Here is a 5,578-nt window from a genome sequence, read left to right on the forward strand (position 1 = left end):
ACTCAAAAGTTTCCATTGCTGATTGGAGTCTAGCCAGTAATGTATACCCAGCATCCAAGAAGAGTAAGAGGGAAACTCAAAGTAAAGAGTCATTTTCAGGGAGAAGCGCAGTCAAGAGTAGGCTGGAGAGAGACATGGAAAAGTGAATTGCACTGTGTTTTTATTTATTTGGAGATAGCATTATTAGAGGGTTTGCAGATTGTTTTTTAGCTTCTTCAGATCATTGCTGAGGGCGGAGAGCTCACAATAGCAACGAATTGCCAGCAAATTTGGGCCCCATTTTACACATTAATCCATTTTGTCACCTTCCATTTATGTATGTGTTCAACTTTGGTTCTCAGAAAACTATTAGCTTAGCTGGTGGTCTGTATTATTTCCACATTTAAGCAATAAAGCAGTGTTTCTTTTTAAAAATCTTTTTTTTTAAGTTAGGTTTATTGCCAGATCGCCCAAAAAGACAGCTGAAGTCAATTAAGTATGTTGATCACTATTATTTGGAAAAGGTGTTGGCAATCTTGTAGCGGGGCTCAATGTTGCTGTCGTATTTTTCTGACAATGTAAGGATGAGACAAGATAGGAAAGGAATGGGAAACTGGTTGTTGATATGAGCCTAAGGAGGACTCCTCTCTCACTGTCTCCCTACTCCACATCAGTAAGAAAGATGAGCACTGTTCCATGTCATATATGAAAGTTCTTGTGCTCGCTTTGGCAGCACATATACTAAAATTGGAACGATACAGAGAAGATTAGCATGGCCCCTGCGCAAGGATGACACGCAAATTCGTGAAGCGTTCCATATTTTTTTAAAGCTTTTGCACAGCGAAAGAAACCATAAACAAAACTAGAAGGCAACCCTCAGAATGGGAAAAAATAGTTGCCTATGAAACAACGGACAAAGGATTAATCTCCAAAATATACAAGCAGCTCATGAAGCTTAATACCAAAAAAGCAAATAACCCAACCCACAAATGGGCAGAAGATCCAAATAGACATTTCTCCAAAGAAGACAAACAGATGGCCAACAAACACATGAAAAGATGCTCAACATCACTAATCATTAGAGAAATGCAAGTCAAAGCCACAATGAGGTATCATCTCACACCCATCAGAATGGCCATCATCACAAAATCTGGAAACCACAAATGTTGGAGAGGGTGTGGAGAAAAGGGAACTCTCCTGCACTGTTGGTGGGACTGTAAGTTGGTACAGCCACTATGGAAAACAATTTGGAGGTTCTTTAAAAAACTACAAATAGAACTACCATATGATCCAGTAATCCCACTCCTGGGCATATACCCAAAGAAAACCATAATCCCAAAAGAAACATGTACCATAATGTTTATTGCAGCACTATTTACAATAGCCAGGACATGGAAGCAACCTAAATGCCCATCAGTAAATGAATGGATAAAGAAGATGTGGCATATATATACAATGGAATATTACTCAGCTATAAAAAGGGATGAGATGGAGCTATATGTAATGAGGTGGATAGACCTACAGTCTGTCATACAGAGTGAAGTAAGTCAGAAAGAGAAAGACAAATATTGTATGCTAACTCACATATATGGAATCTAAAAATGGTACTGATGAACTCAGTGACAAGAACAAGGACGCAGATGCAGAGAATGGACTGGAGAACTCAAGGTTTGTGGGGGGTGGGGGGTGAAAGGGAAGCTGAGACGAAGCGAGAGAGTAGCACAGACATATATATACTACCAACTGTAAAATAGATAGCCGGTGAGAAGTTGTTGTATAACAAAGGGAGTTCAACTCGAGGATGGAAGATGCCTTAGAGGACTGGGACGGGGAGGGTGGGGGGGACTCGAGGAGGGGGAGTCAAGGAAGGGAGGGAATAAGGGGATATGTGTATAAAAACAGATGATTGAACTTGGTGTACCCCCAAAAAAATAATAAATAAATAAATAAAATTTTAAAAAAAAAAGTTCTTAAGGGAGTAAATCCTAAGAGTTTTCACCACAAGGGAAAAACATTGTTCTATTTCTTTAATATTGTACCTGTATGTGATGATGCATGTTCAATAAACTTATTGTCGTCCTCACTTTATGTGGTAAGTCAAATCATTATGCTGTACACCTTAAACTGATAGAGTGCTGTATGTCAATAGCAGCTCAATACTTCTGGAAGACGAAAAGAAAGTTGAGTATCTCTTTAAAGTGTAAATGCCATCTGGGACTGTTCAATCTGTCCATCTCTGACACTTGAATCTGTCTTTGAGAAACCTTTCTGTGACACAGGAAACAGTTACATTGGAGAGGCCAGGAGTCCGGGCCCTTACCCTTGGGGCTGCTTATCCCAAGTTGCTGCCTGGTCCCCAAAACTGGAGGGCCTAGGACCTAGGAAAATCATTCAGAGATGACCCTGATCCCCAACATTCTGCAGTAATAGCATTTCTTACCCTGTAATAATATACAAACTGACTCACATTTAAGTGGCATAGAAGCCCCCTACAGCACAAGCACTTGGGGGCACCTGGGTTTACCATGGGGACAAAACAGACAGGATTGGTGCCCTCAAGGATCTTGGGCCCTAGTAATTTTAATGCATTTTGCTTTCAATTAGTTTCTCTTGATAGCATTATCAGAAAATGACCATTTTAATGGTATACGACCATTTTGAGAACATCAGCTACATCCAGAAATATAGCCACTCTAGGCTGTAAACCATGATTAAGAAGTAAGTAAAGGTCTTTTTTTTTCCTGAAGCTAATGTGTCTTACAGTGAGACCCCTGAAAAAGCTACATTGGGTGTTCACAGATACTCTCTTGAGAAATTAGGAAGAAAAGCAAAATAAATTGACAGGCATGTTTTGTTACTGCATTTTGAAGACCTAAAAAGCTTCCTCCTTCTTAATTTTCTATTGCTAAACCACAGCATTTTCCTGTTTGGCATCAATGAAGAAAACAGGTCTTTCTCTTTTTTGTTTTTCCCACTGAGAATGTGGAATGGGTCACTCGGTTATTACAGGAAGGATTCCGTGAGGACATTTCAAGTACAACTAATTAAAGAAATGTTTCCTGAAACTGGTATATTTGTATTTAGCTACATTAGAAAGAACTAAATATAAAATGCTATGAACAAGAATAAACAGAATTACTCAGAATAGAGGGGGGAAGCAGTTTGAGCAAATGTTAAGAAGGTTTGGATATAGTGGGAGTTAAGTTGTCTTCTCTGTAGCACCCTTTTTTAAACTTTGTCAGTGGATAGAAAACACAGTCTTCAATATTAAAAACAACTCTATGAGCAAAAAAAAAAAAAAATGACCTGTCACACTCTAGAACTGGGCACAGTCTAAATAGAATTTTCTGCAATAATGGACACGTTCTGTATCTGTGATGTTCCAATAAGGTGGCCAACAGCCACACACAAGATTCAATCGAAGTAACTGGAATTCAATAGAAATAACAATTCAGTTCCTTATTCACAGTGGCCACATTTTAAGTGCTTAATAGCAACCTGCACTAGCGGTTATCATATTGGATGGCACAGTTCTAGAATCTAGGAAAGAGGTTTAGGTATGACTGAATATATGTATTCAAAGCTTGCCAAATAAGAGTGGAAATGAGAAATGTTTCCAAAATCTTCTGTGGAGCATGAGGGGAAAAGGTCCACTTTGTATCATCTGGAGGAATTTTTTCCCCTTTCCATCAAGTTTCAGCCAATAATTAAAAGAAGTTAGCAGAACTTTTGATCCCAACGCCTTGAACAAATTCTCCAGTCTTCCCCTCGAGAATTCCCTTGATATGTTTTTACACAACCTGTCTATAGAAAGTACACTTTCCAAGCCCCCAATGTATGTTTTTCATGTGAATTCATTTCTCTGGTCCTTCGACTATATTTATAATGGAAATTCTCCTTACATAAAGCCTACCTATATCTTAGTAACCACAAATTCCAAGGCTGTTCCATGAAGCAGGTTTCTCTATGTAGCTTTGTCTATTTCTTCATCTCAGCCCATGCAATAAGATCTCTAAATTGGCAAGAAAGATAAAAATAGACAGAGTCCTTAATTGTACAGGTAAGCCTCTGGAATGTCTTTACTCTCCTACAAGAGCGCTGACACAAAGCGGGAATTCAAACAACTCCAGGCTCAAGATTTGAAGGCCAACCACAGATTTCTGCCCACTTTTCAATCCATGGGTATCATAGTCCTCATATGGATGATGGAGTTTATTCTTAAATTCATCCATACAAAGTCTATCAAGTGTAGTGTGAGTGGATTTTCTGTGCCAAAAGAGATATCCTTAACCAGCTTGTTTCCTGCTCAAGGTCATCACTTCTATAATGTTCTTATAAGCTTAGAATTAGAGGCCAGAAGCTATCAAAAGCATCCTTGCATATGTAATTGCCCCAGAAGAAGTTCCTGGAAATGATTTGCTTTACCCTTCTGAGGTCTGTCCCAGTCTGGACAGGTGGGAAACAGCCTAGCAGCTCAATTCCCTTCAAGGGAATCCCTTCAAGAAGGGAAACAGTCTGGGGCCAATCAGGGTTCAGGTCTGCCTTGAGGTAGCCGTGAGGAGATCATGTTTGCTGATTTCCACAAACTCATCATCATTGTCGACACCTGGACCATCTTCAACCAGAGATTAGACATTGGCCTTGAGTGAACTGTATTCGGATTTAGGAACTTATGGAACCCGACTGTTGATAAACACGTTAGTAAAAACATCACCTTTTTGAAAATCGCTTAATGCATTTTGTTACCTACAGGGCACAGTTCATAAACGCATGTTTATGTGACCTCTAATATAATTACTAATGTAAATAACTCCCGAAGCTGGTTCTTTGCTTACTAGGAGCATGCTTTACCTTCAATATCTCTGAAGAGCGTTTATGCCATTACCTTCATACTTCCTGGGTCAGTTTCGAAACAAGCGTGGTCCCAAATCCAAACCCATATTCCTAAAGTTGAACCCCAGCCAGATGAGCCCCACTGGAAGAAACAGGAAAAAATGAAATAAGCCCAGGCCAACATCACCATTAAACATGTCTCAAGCTCAACATTTTACCTCCAAAAGAAATGACACAAGTTCGTGCTTGAAATATACATGAATTGTAGCAGCACATAACGGGGGAGGGGAGAGATGAGGGAGGGCAAAATGTCCATAGAAGGGTTCAAACTTAATACAGGGGGTCTTCCACGGAGGATTAGCAAGCCCAGGTTTAGAGCAGATATTGGCAAACTATGTACAGCCAAATCTGTCCACCTGCTTTTATAAATAAAGATTTATTGGGACACAGCCACACCAGTTGGTGTACATATTGTCCGTGGCTGCTTTCGGGTACAAGGCAGAGTTATGATAGAGGCCAGGTGGCCCAAAAAGCTGAAAATATTTACTTCCTGAACCTGAGGAGAAAACATTTGCTGACCTGGTGTTTAGAGTTTTGGAGATTTTGCTGAAAGCAGTCATTAGTGGAGCTCCCATCGCAATTATTTTTTCTGGTTAAAAATGAATGGGAGGAAAATTGAACTGCATTTGTATGTCCCTGACAGAGTAGCATGTGTGCGTCAGTCTAAAAGGCCGCTCTCATTCTCATCATTTTGTTGCCATAGGTT

The 5,578-nt window shown here is 39.8% G+C and overlaps 1 non-coding gene across 1 annotated transcript; it reads left to right on the top strand.

The window, feature by feature from the left end:
- The first annotated feature begins 696 nt into the window (after positions 1-696).
- LOC130830678 (U6 spliceosomal RNA) lies at positions 697-803 on the top strand. Its single transcript, XR_009047847.1, has one exon. It is a non-coding gene; the product is annotated as a U6 spliceosomal RNA (small nuclear RNA).
- The last annotated feature ends 4,775 nt before the right edge of the window (positions 804-5,578 follow it).

Source organism: Hippopotamus amphibius, chromosome 10 (assembly GCF_030028045.1).
Source record: "Hippopotamus amphibius kiboko isolate mHipAmp2 chromosome 10, mHipAmp2.hap2, whole genome shotgun sequence".
NCBI classification, from domain to species: Eukaryota; Metazoa; Chordata; class Mammalia; order Artiodactyla; family Hippopotamidae; genus Hippopotamus; species Hippopotamus amphibius.